Below are 19,581 nucleotides of genomic sequence, written 5' to 3'. Positions count from 1 at the left end.
TCTCCTATCAGGGCTTACCATACTAGAGCATGACAAACATGCTGGTTATAGCACTCTGGCAGTGACAGATGCCCACGATACAGTATTTTCTAGCCAACTTCAATGGTGGTCAAAACTCTTCATTAGCCATAGACTTATAGTATTCATGAATCATGATCTGTGGTTATATTTTTTAAAAAGGTAACCCCTATCTGCCATGACTTATATTAAATTTGACTTGTAGGACACCAAATGCATTCATATTAATATGACTATAATATAATAATTCATAATAAATGTAGTATTGATCAGTCTGGCCCAGTAAGAAATCAGTGTGCCTCATGCTTCTTGGTACTACAGTAGACTTGGAGAGGCTTGTGGGAGTAATGAGCACTAGTACTTCATAGCAGATGTGAACAGTGACAGCAAAAAAACATTTTATCTCCAGTAAATCAAGCTTAAAAGGGTTGCCAATAAATATATAATAAGGGACACATATTCAATATTTGCCAAAGCTAGCTCTGCATTGGTTACAAAACAGAAACTCAATCAGCATTTATAAAAAGGCAGAAGATTGTTGGATGCCGTTGCGCAATTGTAAGATACAAAGTGCTGCAGGGATTATCATTGCTGACCAGTTGCCATTGATATATGCCACTTCTTTGTCAAATAACATGAGTTACTTGATTATGATAACTTGTGTAGTTAAACTGGGGGTTCATTCCCTGGGTGTATTAAGCTTTTTTTAAGAGAGACAACACAGGAGGCTTGAAACTTTGCAATCTGTAGCCTGAAAACCTGCTTTATAAATTGTTCTTTTCCTGAAAGTTTCCAGCTGATCCGTAAAAAGAATACACATATTAAGTAGTAAGTATGCAGTATGAAGAAGGCAGCTAAGTAACAATGTACATATTATATATTGAAACTTTCCAACATCCTTAGGGAAAAAACATAAAATGAAGGTCACTGTTTTACTGATGGGAATGATATATTCAGTGTGATTATAGAAAGCTTCACCAGTCACTCAGCAGAACAGCTGCAAAAGCTTCTAAGGACTAAGGGCAATTTCCCAAGTGTTGTACATAACCTAACCCAAGGCTTTATCGACAGTGCTTGATCTGCAGCTGGAACCAGTTTTGCCCTCTAACTGATCTAGGTCCTCCAGGCAGTCTGACCTGATCTGAGCCTGTATTTTTATATCCTTTGCTCCATTTTCCCATTGCAAAGGTTTTACTTTTGCCCTGAGCTCCAAAACTGCTTTTCTAGGAAGTAGCAATCAAAACAATCTCTGATTGATGTTGAAAGCCAGCACTGCAATGTATAGGTTTATAAAGTGTGAGAAGGATACTGATTTAGCATGACAAACATACATTATTCTTAACAGTTTATCACTTTAAACTTACAGTAGGCACAACATTCATTCTGCTGGTCATATATCTGAAGACTGCATGTATCTAAGCTGCACACTTGCTGAGAAGAATTATATTTATTTGAATTCAGTAGTGATTTGTCTAAAGGTGGCCATAGACGGAGAGATACGCTCGTTTGGCGATGTTGCCAAACAAGCGGATCTCTCCCCGATTTGCCCACCTTGAGGGCCCAACGATCGGATCCTGACGAATAGTAATGGGCGGTCGGATCGCGGGACCACATCAACGAACAGATGCGGCCGCAATCTGATGGGATTTTTAGTCCCATCCAATCAAGCCGACTTTTCGCCAGATCTCGATCGGGGAAGCCCGTCGGGGGGCCCCATACACTGGCCAATAAGCTGCCGACTCAGTGGGGCTCATTTATCAACACTGGGCAAATTTGCCCATGGGCAGTTACCTATGGCAACCAATCAGTGATTAGCTTTTTAAAGCCACCTGCAAGTAGAAAAATGAATGCATCTATTTGATTGGTTGCCATGGGTTACAGCCCATGGGCAAATTTGCCCGGTGTTAATAAATGACCCCCAGTCTGTCGGCAGCTTTTATCGGCCCGTGTATGGCCACCTTAAGTTGGAAAACTGGGCAGCAAACTGGAAAATGAGGTTCAATGTTGATAAATGCAAGGTTATGCACTTTGGCAAAAATAATATAAATGCAAGTTATACACTAAATGGCAGTGTGTTGGGAGTTTCCTTAAATGAGAAGGATCTAGGGGTTTTTGTAGATAACAAGTTGTCTAATTCTGGGCAGTGTCATTCTGTGGCTACTAAAGCAAATAAAGTTCTGTCTTGCATAAAAAAGGGCATTAACTCAAGGGATGAAAACATAATGAATGCCTCTTTATAGGTCCCTGGTAAGGCCTCATCTGGAGTATGGGGGCAGTTTTGGACTCCAGTCCTTAAGAGGGATATAAATGAGCTGGAGAGAGTGCAGAGACGTGCAACTAAACTGGTTGGAGGGCTGGAAGACTTAAATTATGAGGGTAGACTGTCAAGGTTGGGGTTGTTTTCTCTGGAAAAAAGGCGCTTGCGAGGGGACATGATTACACTTTACAAGTACATTAGAGGACATTATAGACAAATGGCAGGGGACCTTTTTACCCATAAAGAGGATCACCGTACCAGAGGCCACCCCTTTAGACTAGAAGAAAAGAACTTTCATTTGAAGCAACGTAGGAGGTTCTTCACAGTCAGGACAGTGAGGTTGTGGAATGCACTGCCGGGTGATGTTGTGATGGCTGATTCAGTTAATGCCTTTAAGAATGGCTTGGATGATATTTTGGACAGACATAATATCAAAGGCTATTGTGATACTAAGCTCTATAGTTAGTATAGGTATGGGTATATAGAATTTAATTAAAAGTAGGGAGGGGTATGTGTATGGATGCTGGGTTTTCATTTGGAGGGGTTGAACTTGATGGACTTTGTCTTTTTTCAACCCAATTTAACTATGTAATTTTGTGACCTAGCAACTGTAAGTGCAATTCTATCAAATGTGTTTACAGCGCACCAAACATACCTACTTATAGGAGCTAATGGGGTTATGTAATAAAAGGCAATAAGTTTGTCCAGGGGCCGTAACCCATGAGCAACAGCAAGTAGCATTTACTGGTCACCTGTTTTAAGAGATACTGACACCAAAAACATTTTTTTTTTCAAAATATTCATGTAGATTAAAAGTTACCTATAGGTTGCATTGATCATTTATTACTAAAAGGTCTGTTTTTGTAAGTAATTATTACTTCCTAAAGTTCCTAAACCTGGCTGTTTTGCCAACATGACTGTCCCTTCTCAACTCTATTCCTTCTCTAATGCTAATGGACTACCGATGCACAAATAGGGCAGCCCCCTCACAGAAGAACATGGGGACCAGATAGGTAATGTAAAAGCATTGGTCAAATACTGTACTTTTATTAAATGATAAATAACATGCAAAGAAAATGTTTGATAGATGTAAAAAAAAGGTTTAATTTCTGGTGTCAGTATATATTTTGAAAGCAAACATCTTACTGGTAACCAGTGTCGGACTGGGATGCCAGGGGCCCACCAGAAAACCTCAGACCGTGGGCCCACTTTCCAAACTATTATTTCTCTTCTACTAATTTAACCTCTTTTCGAACCTGTGAAAATTCGCCAGCGATGGCTTTGCAGCCATTGCAACACTTTGCCAGGCTTATTTTCGTTAGGATAACGTTAATTGACTAAAATGTGAAGTTGCGTCTAGGGTGTCGAACACTTTATACGGCGGGAACTTATAAAGCTGCATGGACGTATATGTTGCAGTAAATACATTACACTACACAAGTCCAGGGAACCTTAATAAAAAAAATAGAGTTGTTATAATGCCCTACACATGAGCCCAGTGTATAGTTTATGTTCCTTGCAGGCTATCACTCAAAAAAAAGGAAAAGACACCAGTGTTTTTTGGGACTTAGAAATTTTTTGCACTAAAAATTGAGGAAGTCCTATGCACTCCATTGCACTTCGCCTGGTCTGAGCTGACGAAGGCAAGTCCGGCAAATGAGGTAACGTTCAGGAAAATCTGCATCTTAGTGAATTTGTGTTATGTCCATTCGCCAGAGCGAAAATTCACCTGGCGATAGAGTGCAAATGATCTCTACCGTCTGTCTCTTTTAGTAGCGAAGTTACGCCTGCACGCATTAGTAAATCGGTGAAGTGCCGAAATGACGTCACACTGGCGAATTTTCACCAGCATTAGTCACTTTGTCCTTTAGCAAATCTGCCCCCTAGTCATTTATATCTACTTACTATACTCTATTCTTCCATTAATGACCATGAAATAGGCCAAATGGTTAGAAGCAAGAGGCCCACTTACACCTGGGCCCACTGGGAGTTTTCCTGGTATCCCGGTGGGCCAGTCCGACACTGCTGGTAACTATAAATTACTGCACTTGGGCAAACATAGTGCCTTTTATAACATATGGAGGCCGAAGTTTAAATAACATAAAAACTACACTGTGAACAACCAAACTGGAACCAATACAGTTATAAAAATGAATATGGTTAGAAATGCCATATTTTATATACAGAACTTATTATACAAAGCATGTGCAGTGAATCAGCAGAAAAGAAGATGGGGAGCTACTGGGGCATCTTTGGAGACACAGATCTTTACTGCTAAAGGGTTGTGGTTGCTTTGAGCTGGTACAAAAGCCCAAAACATAATTTACAACAGAAGGCAGCAATAGTCAAAAGCTCATGTGATATAGGCCTACATCTCCAGTGTGTTGTAACATTTCATCCATAGTTGGCTCTATAATGAATGGAAATGAGAATGTTGGTAAATCCTGTTATAAAAATGCATTTTAAAGATATGATGAAAAGAAATCTATAACTATAATGGCTCATCCCCCATAAAGAGAACGAAATGCCGCATCTTTTAGATGTCACAATGATTTTATACTAACAGTTTTTATTAGCATTATCTTTCTCCTCACCAGAAAGCAACGAGTCCCAATAAGTAGCGCAATAACAAATGTATCCTTCCCAGAACACAATGTTCCGATATGATTGCAGAGCGTGGAGCGGCAGTAAAATCAAACACTTAAGGTCAGGTGTGCTGCTGGAGATGACTCATGCTGAATGTTTAGAGAGAATTTTCCACTTGTTCAATTTGAAATCTCTCAGCTCTCTTTTATTATAGGAAGATATGCGCGGACAAATAATATGAGCTTGTGAAGATTGAAATGTGCTATGTGCCTGGGTAGGCAATGAAACTGAGAAAAGCTGCATAGAAATGCTGTGCACATGAGCAAGATCATTAGTTAGTGAACATCATAAAACCATCTGTACTCTTTCTGTTTAGAGGCAGCTTAAGGTTATTATCACAATGAATGTAGAAATGTTCTAAGAGTGGGCCTACGGCTTGTGCCTCCAAACAACGTCTCCTAATTAACTGATCATATGACTTGTTAAACAGAACAACAAGAAGCTCATTGTCATTGCTTACTGCTTTGCCTATACAGAAGCAGCATCTTGTCGTGTTTGCCTGGGTACTGGTGCAATAGTCATTTGAAATACAGTACTCAACAGGTCTTATTTGAACAAAAATAAAAAAAAAAATATTTAATTTACTAACCTGACATATTAGTATTTGTCCGGTTAGTAAATTAAATAAAAAACGTTATTTTTGTTTAAATAAGAACAGTTGAGTACTGTGCTTCGTGGGACTATACAGTATGTGTGTTTATTATGGCTAGGGTTGCCACCTGTCAGGATTTCACCCAGACAGCCCAATTTTTTGAAGGACTGTCCGGGTCAAAAGTGCCTGTCCGGATTTCCAAATTAGGAAATCCGGACAGGCCATTGACGTTAATGACATGGTGATCAGTCCCTCACCTGATGTCATCTGCCTTGCCCCCTTACAATCACTGGTCCGTTCCCCCCCAACGTCATCCACCTGCCGCTGCCTCTTTTGCCCGATTGGAAAAGATGGCGACCCTAATTATGGCACCGTGGTAATGACTCTAATAGAAAGTAAAGTATATCTCTCCAAAAATGCTTTGTCCACTAAGGCTGGAAAAGCCAGTACAGGTGTTGGGATTGAGTCATTACCTGTGAAAAATTGAACAGGTGCAGTTAAAAAAGCATGCGTTAGATATTTAATTTCACTGGAATAATGTATCGAAATAGTGACTGAGACACTAGCTAAGAGTCGTTTTTTTAGATTTTGCAGAATCAACTTCAAAATGAGTATGTCACGTTCAGCACCCTATATCCAGAACCCAAGCTAAGCTTCCTAGTCTGGGCTCTCACTTCTGCCTTTAACCGCCACCTTTCACCTCGGGAGGAGCCCTCGGCTAATTGGATGCCGCCAGGTCTTAATTGAGAGAGGAGCTAAGCTAAACGGCTGTGGACGAGCAAAAGGGGCACGATCGTCTCACCAGGATACTGGAAGGAAGAACACCACCAGGAACAGGCAGGCCGGGCCAGTACAAGCAGATAGAATGGTCAGACAGGCCGGAATCAGGATAGAGAGCGTAGAATAGTCGATGGACAGGCAAAGGTCGGATTGGAGAGGTCAGAATAGCCACAGACAGGCAGGATCAGGATTGGAGAGATCAGAGTAGTAAATCAGACAGGCAAGGGTCAAAACACAATAGATCAGTCAGGATTCACAAAGAATTAACACCCAGGAACTTCTAAATAGAACCTAACAACGGGCAATCCTAAACACACTGAATTCCCCTTTTAAACTGTTTTGGCACCATTGCGCGTGACGGAAGGAACAGCGCAGTGGGCGTCCACGCCGAGGACGCAGCGGTGGACCCTGCTGCCCTCTAGACCACCAGGGTAACTTTTCCTTACAGAGCATATTTTTTTCAGAAAATGTGTCTATTTTAACATTTGCTACAGTATGATGTCTAGGCATATTATTTTTGATTGCAAAGTGTCGCAACTTTTTTTTAACATGAATTCCACCATTCTGCCAAAGTGTGTGTGTGTATATGTGTGTGTATATATATCAGCCGATTAGCAGTTCTATCATAATTCTGATTTTCATGCTTTGGGAATTGATCAAACATACTTAAAATTCAATAGGCCAGTGAGAGATACAGAGTGCCCCAGATGCAAGTGCTGGATAGGTAAGCAAAAAAGGGTGTCATTTTGTGCCTTTTATGGGGGAATGTAAAATGGGATGGGGAATAAATGTTGCGAACAATTTTGCTTTTGCAAACACTTTGCCTTTCATGCAACAGTAGGACAGCGATTGAGAATTTTTTTAGTACACACAGGTAATGTGAATGTAATAAAACTTCTTAGTGAAAAAGTTGTTACGTTTGCTCCAAAAGTTTACGCCACCTTCAAGCAGGTGTTAAATGTGCAATTACGATTCATAATGCGTTAAAAGCCTAATGAAGAAAATTGCATTGTGACATGCAAATTTTGATTCTTATTTGTGCGCAAATTTTATTATATTTCCCCCCTAATTCTCTAACACTTGTGTCTGAACCCTTGATATGTTGTGTAAATTAGGCCATGCTTTTTATACACAATGAACCTCAGCCATCCTTCCTGCACCATGAATTCTGTTAGACACATTTATCAATCCAACATGATCTCCTCTAAGGGGTGCAGTTTTGAAGCCATCAGCCCTTCATCTCTTGAACCTACTCTTATGTAAATTAACCCTTCCCTGCATCCTCACTGTGCTGTTTACTACAATAAATAACCAAGAGAACCACTTTTGTTTATATGTAAAGGGGTGGTTCATCTCTAAGTTAACTTTTAGTAAGATATAGAATGACTAATTCTAAGCAACTATAAAAAAAAAAAAAATTAAAAAACATTTTTATATAGTTTTCAATTATTTGCTCTTTCCAGCTAAAAAAACGAATTCTCTGTAAGTCTACAAATGTATTGTTATTGCTACTTTTAAATACTTATTCTTCTAGTCAGGTTCCCTCCTATTCATATTCCAGTCGCTTATTCAAATCAATGCATGGCTGCTAGGGTAATTTGGATCCAGATTGCTGAAATTGCAAACGGGAGAGCTGCTGAATAAAAAGCTAAATACACTGAAAACCACAAATACTAATAAATGAAAACCAATTGCCAATTGTCTCAAAACATCACTCTGTACATCATACTAAAAGTTAAGACAAAGGTGAACAACCCCTTTAAATCAATATGTATTTCCAACCCAAACCCCTATTATGCTACAACTTAAATTATGACAGTTTTGCTTTAAAAACCCAGACATAAATACAGGAAAATAAAAGGAAAATGTTATATCATAACCTTAATAAACAAAATAACAATGGAACTAAGTGATGCTGCAGAAAAATGTAATGCAGTTCAGTCATCAAGATTCATTTTTTATTTATAGAGTAATGATGAGAAGTACATTTTTTGTGATCCTGGTCCAACTAACTAAGAATGATTGCTTGTCAGAATCATACAGTGCCAATAAGATTTATAAGCACATACACAATAATTATGTTTACTGATGCACAATAATGATATATACTGATGCATAATAATGACAAATACTTCCTTAGACTTTTCATTCATCCTTGAATGTTCTTTACATATTAGCATTTAAGCTTTTTTTCCTGTTTGCCCCCTCTTCAAAATATATTACAACGACTGAGCCGCAATAAAGTTGCTTTAATTCACCCTGGGAATAGAAAGATTGGTTCGGTTATTTCTCTGTACTGTTTTACAGTGTGTTTAATGCTTCTCTGCAACTCAGAAGTTAAATGCTTATCACTAGCCACAAAATCTGTGGATACTGTGGATAGGGCAATAAACATTGATGGGTGCCTTTTTCCAACTTAATTAAGTCAACTTGCATTGTTCCACATTGCACACCTTGCAAGCATTGCTTATCTCCGGTCATTGCTTTTAACCAATAAAAAAATTAAATTGTAAAGCTATTCCAAGACTTAACTTTATTGTAAATTTTTATAGCCATATACTAGTAAATTGCTTTTTTCCCCCCTCTGATTTATGCTTTAAAGTGCTCCTTATTCACATAAAGGCAGTAATGTTCTTATCGGTGATTATATTGTTTTACATTTATCTTATTTATGAATTTTACTCCTTTCTTTTTCTTTGTTTTTAACGTGTAGTAGGCAAGTGCATTTATTACCGTAGTATTACCCAGAAACCTTAATTTGTGTATACAAATAAATGTAAAATTTGCATATCTGAAAGCCTTTATGGTGATGGGGTGCAGCATAACTGTTTAGTGCAAAGCGTGAAAGTATTAGACTGCAAATCTTCCTGACATTCTTTCAGTGAAAGTAATATTTGGAATTAAAGGACCTGTAACACGAATAAAGAATACGGGGTTGGATAAATTTAAGGGCTTATTTTGTAAACTAGGGGGCACATTTACTAAGCTTAAGTGGATTCGAATGAAAAAAACTTTGAATTTCGAAGTATTTTTTTGGGTACTTCGACCATCGAATAGCCTACTACGACCTTCGACTACGACTTCGATTCGAATGGTTTGAAGTAAAAATCGTTCGACTATTCGACCATTCGATAGTCGAAGTACTGTTTCTTTAAAAAAAACTTCGACTACATACTTCGGCAGTTTAAACCTACTGAGGTACAATGTTAGCCTATGGGGACCTTCCCCATCACTTTTCTAAGGTTTTTTTTGATCGAAGGAAAATCCTTTGATCGATCAATTAAAATCGTTAGATCAAAAGATTTTTCTTTCGATCGTAGGATTTGCAGTAAATCCTTCAAATTCGATATTCGTAGGATTTTACTTCGAGGGTCGAATTTGAGGGTTTATTAACCCTCGATATTCGACCCTTAGTAAATGTGGCCCTAGGTGTTGACTAGTAAAAGTGCAGTTGCTAGTGACCACTAAACAGGTGTTTTCTTGCATTTTAGAATTGGTAGTAGACTATTAAAAATTAATTGCTGTTTTGTTGCCATTGGCAATTGTGCTTGATGAAATGTTAACCTGCTCTGGTAGAAAATGGACGTTTAGTTCAGAAGTACTTATACAGTTGATCAGCTGCTATATTTTTAGTGCTAACTAATCACGCTGGCCAAATCTGCCCCATTTCACTTTGTCAAAAATTTGTGAAATAGCGAAAATCGCCAAAATGCATTGAAGTCTATGAGCAACAAAAATATTTTACGCATGAAACAGATTTTTGACATGTATCAATTTTTTTCATTCTTTAGAGTCTATGGGCATCATTTTTATGGTGAAACTAGGCAAAATAATTCGCTCATCACTGCTAACTCTCGGACACTCTAGAGTTGACCATCTGCTACAAATGATATACAGCCATTATTTACACACACAAAGAAAGGAGAGAGAAGTTTTTGTCTGTTCGGGAAGAGTTACGCCTGCAGAAGACAAACCTCTAATGTGAACTTCGAATTGTGAACAAGTTTTTTCAAGTTTCCCAAGTGTCTAAATTGAACTTATGCCATGTCAACATTAAGCCTATACTTCCCGCTGTATACTACATATTGATGTGCATTTGAAAACATGAAACCCCTGGCATTATTTCATTATTGTGTTTTTTTACCACATTGTTTTGCTAAATATGATTCTATGGGTGTTAATTATCAAAGGTTGCGTTTGTGAGGATTTTGAGTTTTTTTCTACCTCGAATAAACTCACAACTCGAATGTATGAAAAACATAAAAAACTTGATTGAATGCAATCGGGGGGAAAAACTCGAATACTTGAATTAATCGAGTTATTGGCTAACAAACAATCGAATACCTCGAATTGATCGAGTGTTCGAGTGAAATCCACAGTAAAAAATACCAAAATTCATGAAGGCAAAAGAACATCTTCAAATGATTCATGGGGCCTCTACCATTGACTTCTATATGACCTTGACAGGTTTTAGCTGGAATATTTTCAGATTCTGGCTTTTAGCAGCTTTGGAGCACAATAAATCTCAAAAAAAAAAATTTAACCCGAAAAAAGAGGTTTTAGTGAAACCACCCTCGAAAAACCTGAATTTTTTCGGGAAAAACACATCTTGACCTTTAATAAATTACATATATACATTGTATGCTCTGAAGTGTGAGTACTCAGTGCCAAGCCTTTATCAAAGAATTAACTGAGTGGACTTTGGCTTCTCGCTTTTTCTGCCAAGTATCTAAATAGATATAACCCCTTTGTTTTGGGGATGTGGGGAATCATACACCCATCACCTCACATTTTCCATACAGTTGCTCAGAGTACTCTGTACCAACTGTGCCTACATCAGAGCTGACAAATCCCCCCTCCATTTTTTCGGGAGATACTAGATTTTCCATTCTGCACCCAGTCTCCGGTCACTCTTTGCATTTCCCCAATTTCTGATGATTTTCAATTCCGCTTTACTTCCGCTGGCGTCATGTCACAAACCCGGAAAAATTTTGGCAGCACCCGCCAGTGCACCCCCGTCCCCTGTTTTACAGAAGCTTTGATAGCCTGTCTTCCTGCTTGTGCCTAATTAAACATGAAGCTGCCAGTCCACATGTTTTTGATTATGTGTTGCTTACCACCCCCTTCAATGTTGCTTCTAGTGGCCTTAAATAAGGTATTTATTTTTGATTCCCTGGCCTGGAGGCAAGTTTTGGTTGCATAAAAACCAGGTGTACTGCCAAATACAGCCTTCTGTAGGCTGCCAGTCCACATAAGGCTACCACATATCCAATCACAGTCTTTTTTTGGCATCCCTCAAGGAACTTTTTTTGCCCTTGTTACATAGTTACATAGTTAAATCAGGTTGAAAAAAGACAAAGTCCATCAAGGTCAGCCCCTCCAAATGAAAACCCAGCATCCATACATACACCCATCCCTACTTTCACATAAGTTATATTTACCCATACCTATACTAACTATAGAGTTTAGTATCACAATAGCCTTTGATATTATGTCTCTCCAAAAAATCATATAAGCCATTCTTAAAGGCATTAACTGAATCAGCCATCACAACATCACCCGGCAGTGCATTCCACAACCTCACTGTCCTGACTGTGAAGAACCCCCTACGTTGCTTCACATGAAAGTTCTTTTCTTCTAGTCAGTCTACCCTTATAAATCTTCCATCCCTCTAACCAGTTTAGTTGCACTCTCGCCAGCTCATTTATATCCCTCTTAAGGACTGGAGTCCAAAACTGAACTGCATACTCCAGATGAGGCCTCACCAGGGACCTATAAAGAGGTATAATTATGTTTTCATCCCTTGAGTTAATGCCCTTTTTTATGCAAGACAGAACTTTATTTGCTTTAGTAGCCACAGAATGACACTGCCCAGAATTAGACAACTTGTTATCTACAAAGTGGTCTCTGAGGAAGTGTATCATCACGAAACGCGTCAGACCTCAGACGCTTTTGTTTGTTTAATTGATCGTATGTCCTAATAAAGAATTTACCTTTTTAAAATATTTGGAGACGAGCGATTCGTGTTGGTGTTCAGGAGTGCGCGGCCTACAAATCTTCTGCTTTATCTACAAATACCCCTAGATCCTTCTCATTTAAGGAAACTCCCAACACACTGCCATTTAGTGTATAACTTGCATTTATATTATTTTTGCAAAACTGCATAACCTTGCATTTATCAACATTGAACCAGCTTGCTGCCCAGTTTTCTGCACAGTTGTTGTTGTTCCCTAACTCTTTATACATTTGAATGTGACTCATGATTCAAAAATGTTGATGACCCCTGTCTTAAATTGTCCCACACAGGCACAGACCAACTGCTTAATTTAATCTAGTCACTTCTGGCCAAAAAGTTTGCTTTAGAGGGCCCTCTTATTGATTGATTTGACTGGTTTGATTGTACTGTAAATTCTCTCTGAATGGAAAAATGTGGCTAATGAGTGACGTGTGTGTGTGCGTGGTCTAAAGACAAGTGGCCTATGTTTATATGTAATAATCCAGCCAAATAATCTATGGGTAAATTATGCGGCTCTGTGTAATTTGTTTATGTCTAGCCAAATCGTACAACATCCAACAAATCAGGAAGCAAACTGGTTATGCTGATGACTTGTGTTAATAAAATATGGATTGTTTTTTGCAGAATGAATTTTAAAGTTGGAATTATCTTATAGTTACCATACGTAATATATACGGAAAGATATAACCATTGTTTTGTCAATGTTCTACTAATAGTTCTTAATAGTCCTTTTAGGGGCCTTGCAAAATAATTTACTATAACAAATAGGTTCATAGTGTAGCATGAAACTAAAATCGCCCTTAACGACCAACAAACTGAAATTAGCAAAGTTGTCTTGTCTTCTAGCAGACGTATTTAAAAAATATAAAGTGATATATTTATTCCCATTATGTCATGAGCAGACATGGCAGATATAGAAACATTGTCACATAACATTTCCAGCAACTGAGCTGCTGTGAAAATGATTTTAATAATTAAAACGAGATCACACAGTGGATTTTGCTTGGCAAAACATGCATTCCCTATATAGACAAGTTACCCTCTGGAAAAGGAAACAGAGACATCTAGTGTTGTAAAAAGTAAAGAACTGCAGGATGAGGTACATATATATACTGTGCACTCTCTTGATAACAAGATCACTGTGAAACCTGTCTGTTTTATGTGCAGCGGGTATTGATTTTGCTGACTGTCAGTTCCTGAAAGATAAATGTCTATAAAGTTATTAGTAGACTTGCTGATATTCTGTGTGAGGGGAATACTCACCTGTGAATGCCCAAGATATACAGATATAGGATTGATTATTCAGAATGCTTGGGACCTGGGGTTTTCTGGATAAGGGATCTTTCAATAATTTAAATCACCATAGCTTAAGTCTGCTAAAAATCATTTAAACATGAAATCAATACAATAGGATTGATCACCACCTATATGCATTCATGCAGCTTAGTTTCAAGTACAAGCTACTGTTTTATTATTACAGAGAAAAAGAAAAAAAAATAATGGGAGATGGCTTTTTCATAATTTAAAGCTTTCTGAATCACAGGTTTCCATACCTGTATGTACATTCAGGTGGTTCAGCTTATATACATGTAGTTGTAATGTACAGTATTTTGTTTTGGTTTCCATGCCTTTTTTTTTTATTAAAAAATACTGAGAAGATAAAAAGTATCTGTTAAAAATGGCATTATCCTATTTATATAGAATAAAATGAATGTGCAATTTCCATATGTGTAACTTGTAATACAAGATATGTTTTATATGCAACTAAACCGCCCTACGAAAAAAAAAACTGCCTGGCATTCCATCCCTCTCCCCTCTCCCTCCTCGAACTGTGCATTAGTTAAAAAAAACCCTAAAAAAAATCTGAGCCTTAAATGCAGAGAAGAGCAGCAGAGCTCCAGGGCACCATCTTCCAGCCGATTTTTATACATCCAGGACTCAACGCGATTTGCGCATGAGCAGTTGATTCCTGACTTGGCCCAACTGTATATGCTACTGGAGCTCCTCTGCACTGCTTTGCATTTTAGGGTCAGATTTTTTTAAGGATTTTTTTTGGGCTAATGCACAGTGAGGAGAGGGGAGGGGGTTGATGTCAGGTATTTAAGAGGGGCTTTTTTTGGTACAGAGGGGTTTAGTTCTCCTTTAAATCTGTAAGATGCATATATAATTATAATAATCTCAGAGATGTAGATATACTGTAGCAAAATAGCGGTATCACTGGGCAAATGCCAGTTGTGCCAAACCTCCTCTGATGAAAGTAAAACCCATTGAGGGAGTGGCTAGTCAGCACCTGATATGGTGAGCTGGAGACTTAAAAAGGTAAAATCTACTCTGTGTCCCCAGTGTTTTGGAACCAAGGCAGATGCGGATGGACAGCATGCCATCCCTAAAATACTGCCTCACTAGGCCCAGGCATGCTGATGAATTCTCAGGGAATTGTACCTGGTTTTCCTGATTTGGAAAAAACGGGCAGGCAGTTTTGACCTGGACAGCCCATCCGAAAACCAGGTTGTCCAGGACAGGTGGCAAGCATATACTCCACCCTGTTACTTCCTTGGTCCAATACTCAAAGAAGTACTGCCGTGCCTTCTGCTAAGCAGGGGAATATGCCAGTGAAAAAAGTGAATCCCCTCCAGCTCCTATACTACATCACTGGTCCTTCTTTTAACCTATCACATACACCAGTTCCCCTAACTTGGTCAAGAAACCCTTTCCTTAACCTATCAGTGCCTGAGGGGGGACATTTTTGTTACGTTAGGGCCCTCTCCTCTTTACATTGGAAACTGTCATTCAAGCAAGTCTCTGGATGCTAACGGCCCTGTTTATCATACAACAGAGATAGAATAAATAGAAAACTGGCCATTTTACAAGAAACATACCAATTACTTGATTCACATGTGAGCCTACAAGTTGATCTACCCCTCTGTTGAAAGAAGTTTAAGCATTTTTACGCAAGCTACTTATTCTCTTTGATCTTACTGGAATGAAAATAAGATCAGAGCACATTCAGATGACAACATCTGATTAAAATCAGTGTACACAAGTAGTTTTAGCTGTCTGTGTTTGCTAGATGTAATTTAAAAAATCAATTCATCAGTTGGGTAAACTGTTTACAACATGGTATTGTTGAAAGGCAACAGCATGCAAGCATTGTCGGATTTAGCTGGATCAAATGGTTGTAAAGACATGACGGTGTCTGATTTAATATGTTGTTATTGTCAGTGCCAAGCAGACTAAAAGAATAAATAACAAAGCATCCAGATTTATTATTTAACATAACTGGCCCCACCAATAGGGATGTAGCGAACGTCGGAAAAAAAGTTCGCGAACATATTCGCGAACTTGCGCAAAAATGCGAGCGGTTCGCGAACGGTTCGCGAACCCCATAGACTTCAATGGGAAGGCGAACTTTAACATCTAAAAAAGACATTTCTGGCCAGAAAAATGATTTTAAAGTTGTTTAAAGGGTGCAACGACCTGGACAGTGGCATGCCAGAGGGGGATCAAGGGCAAAAATGTATCTGAAAAATCTGCCTGTGTGTGCTTGGAAGAGATAGTGTAGGGGGAGAGCTGTTAGTGATTTCAGGGACAGATGATAGTAAGTTTGCTGGCTTGTAATCTGCTTGATACTGCTCTGTATTGGAGGGACAGAAGTCTGCAGGGATTTGAGGGACATTTTAGCTTAGGTAGCTTTGCTGGCTAGTAATCTACTGTTCTCTTTAAACAACTGCCATACGTTGACCTTGTAGGCATTGTTTGCCCAGTTTTTTTGGACGCAGCCACTGAAGCACAGTTGCCAGAAAAAATATGCCATATAAATGCTGAAAATAGTAATTTTTCGCCATACGTTGACCTTGTAGACATTGTTTGCCCAGTTTTTTTGGTTGCAGCCACTGAAGCACAGTTGCCAGAAAAAATATGCCATATAAATGCTGAAAATAGTCATTTTTTGCCATACGTTGACCTTGTAGGCATTGTTTGCCCAGTTTTTTTGGTCGCAGCCACTGAAGCACAGTTGCCAGAAAAAATATGCCATATAAATGCTGAAAATAGTAATTTTTTGCCATATACGTTGAGTCAACGTATGGCAAAAAATGACTATTTTCAGCATTTATATGGCATATTTTTTCTGGCCTCTGTGCTTCAGTGGCTGCGGCCAAAAAAACTGGGCAAACAATGCGTCGTTGACCTTGTAGGCATTGTTTGCCCAGTTTTTTTGGCCGCAGCCACTGAAGCACAGAGGCCAGAAAAAATATGCCATATAAATGCTGAAAATAGTCATTTTTTTGGTCGCAGCCACTGAAGCACAGTTGCCAGAAAAATTATGCCATATAAATGCTGAAAATATAAATTTTTTTGGTTGCAGCCACTGAAGCACAGAGGCCAGAAAAATTATGCCATATAAATGCTGAAAATATGCATTTTTTTGGTTGCAGCCACTGAAGCACAGAGGCCAGAAAAATTATGCCATATAAATGCAGAAAATATGCATTTTTTTGGTCGCAGCCACTGAAGCACAGTTGCCAGAAAAATTATGCCATATAAATGCTGAAAATATAAATTTTTTTGGTTGCAGCCACTGAAGCACAGAGGCCAGAAAAATTATGCCATATAAATGCTGAAAATATGCATTTTTTTGGTTGCAGCCACTGAAGCACAGAGGCCAGAAAAATTATGCCATATAAATGCAGAAAATATGCATTTTTTTGGTTGCAGCCACTGAAGCACAGAGGCCAGAAAAATTATGCCATATAAATGCAGAAAATATGCATTTTTTTAGACGCAGCCACTGAAGCACAGTTGCCAGAAAAAATATGCCATATAAATGCTGAAAATAGTCATTTTTTGCCATACGTTGACCTTGTAGACATTGTTTGCCCAGTTTTTTTGGTTGCAGCCACTGAAGCACAGTTGCCAGAAAAAATATGCCATATAAATGCTGAAAATAGTCATTTTTTGCCATACGTTGACCTTGTAGACATTGTTTGCCCAGTTTTTTTGGTTGCAGCCACTGAAGCACAGAGGCCAGAAAAAATTAAACCAGTAGGGTTTGCACCCTAGTTTGTAACGGTGGCGGAGGGAGGAGGACGCTAAAGGACAGCTGTGTGTGGAGTCATGAGGCTTGAAGAGAAGGACAGCTGCATAGAAGTCAGAACAAGTCTTCCGGCGTGCAGTAACCCTCCGAGATCCACCCCTCATTCATTTTAATAAAGGTCAGGTAATCGACACTTTTGTGACCTAGGCGAGTTCTCTTCTCAGTTACAATCCCTCCTGCTGCACTGAAGGTCCTTTCTGAGAGCACACTTGAGGCTGGGCAAGACAAGAGGTTCATGGCAAATTGTGACAGCTCTGGCCACAGATCAAGCCTGCGCACCCAGTAGTCCAGGGGTTCATCGCTCCTCAGAGTGTCGATATCTGCAGTTAATGCCAGGTAGTCCGCTACCTGCCGGTCGAGGCGTTCTTTGAGGGTGGATCCAGAAGGGTTGTGGCGCTGCCTTGGACAGAAAAACATTTGCATGTCTGACGTTACAGACTGGCCAAAGGGCTTTGTCCTTGCAGGTGTGCTCGTGGCAGGATTACTGGCACCTCTGCCCCTGGAATGTTGATGAGTTCCTGAAGTGACATCACCCTTAAAAGCATTGTACAACATGTTTTGCAGGCTGGTTTGTAAATGCCGCATCTTTTCGGACTTGTGGTATGTTGGTAACATTTCTGACACTTTATGCTTGTACCGAGGGTCTAGTAGCGTTGCGACCCAGTACAGGTCCTTCTCCTTAAGCCTCTTGATACGGGGGTCCTTCAACAGGCATGACAGCATGAAAGACCCCATTCTCACAAGGTTGGATGCAGAGCTATCCATCTCCGCTTCCTCATTATCAAGGACTGCATCATCCACGGTCTCCTCCCCCCAGCCACGTACAAGACCAGGGGTCCCCAAAAGGTCACCACTAGCCCCCTGGGAAGCCTGCTCCTGTTGGTCCTCCTCCTCCTCCTCCACAAAGCCACCTTCCTCCTCTGACTCCACTTCTGGCACCTCTCCCTGCGTTGCAGCAGGTGCCTGGGTTCGTTCTGGTGATTCCGACCAGAAATCGTGCGCTTCCAGCTCCTCGTCACGCTGGTCTACAGCCTCATCTGTCACTCGTCGCACGGCACGCTCCAGGAAGAAAGCGAAGGGTATTAGGTCGCTGATGGTGCCTTCGGTGCGACTGACCATATTTGTCACCTCTTCAAAAGGTCGCATGAGCCTGCAGGCATCGCGCATAAGCACCCAGTAACGGGGGAAAAAAATCCCCAGCTCTGCAGATCCAGTCCTACCACCCAGTTCAAAAAGGTACTCGTTGACGGCCCTTTGTTGTTGCAGCAGACGTTCCAACATAAGGAGCGTTGAATTCCAGCGAGTCTGGCTGTCAGAAATCAAACGCCTGACTGGCATGTTGTAGCGCTGCTGAATGTCAGCAAGGCGTGCCATGGCTGTGTAGGAACGTCTGAAATGGGCCGACACCTTTCTGGACTGGGTGAGAACGTCCTGGAATCCTGGGTACTTGGAGACAAAACGTTGGACTATTAAATTTAACACATGTGCCATGCAGGGCACATGTGTTAAATTGCCCAGTCTCAACGCTGCCAACAGATTGCTTCCATTGTCACACACCACTTTTCCGATCTGCAGTTGGTGTGGGGTCAGCCACCGATCGGCCTGTGACTGCAGAGATGACAGGAGTACAGATCCGGTATGGTTTTTGCTTTCCAGGCATGTCATCCCCAAGACAGCGTGACAACGGCGTACCTGGCACGTCGAATAGCCTAGGGGGAGCTGGGGGTGCACAGGTGTGGAGGAGGAGAAGGAGGACCCAGCAGCAGAGTAAGAAGAAGAAGAGGAAGAAGACGAGGTAGAGAGCGATGGAGGAGTAGAGGTGGTGGCAGAACCGCGTGCAATCCGTGGCGGTGACACCAACTCCACTGTTGTTGTTGAGCTACCCATTCCCTGCTTCCCAGCCATTACCAAGTTCACCCAGTGGGCAGTGTAGGTGACATACCTGCCCTGACCATGCTTGGAGGACCATGCGTCAGTAGTCATATGGACCTTTGGCCCAACACTAAGTGACAGAGATGCGGTAACTTGGCTCTGCACATGTTGGTACAGGTGTGGTATTCCCTTTTTAGAAAAAAAATTGCGGCTGGGTACCTTCCACTGCGGTGTCCCAATTGCTACAAATTTGCGGAAGGCCTCAGAGTCCACCAGCTGGTATGGTAAAAGCTGGCGGGCTAAGA

The sequence above is a fragment of the Xenopus laevis genome, chromosome 5L, assembly GCF_017654675.1.
Source record: "Xenopus laevis strain J_2021 chromosome 5L, Xenopus_laevis_v10.1, whole genome shotgun sequence".
In the NCBI taxonomy this organism is placed as follows: domain Eukaryota; kingdom Metazoa; phylum Chordata; class Amphibia; order Anura; family Pipidae; genus Xenopus; species Xenopus laevis.
Note: the sequence above shows the minus strand (reverse complement) of the source record.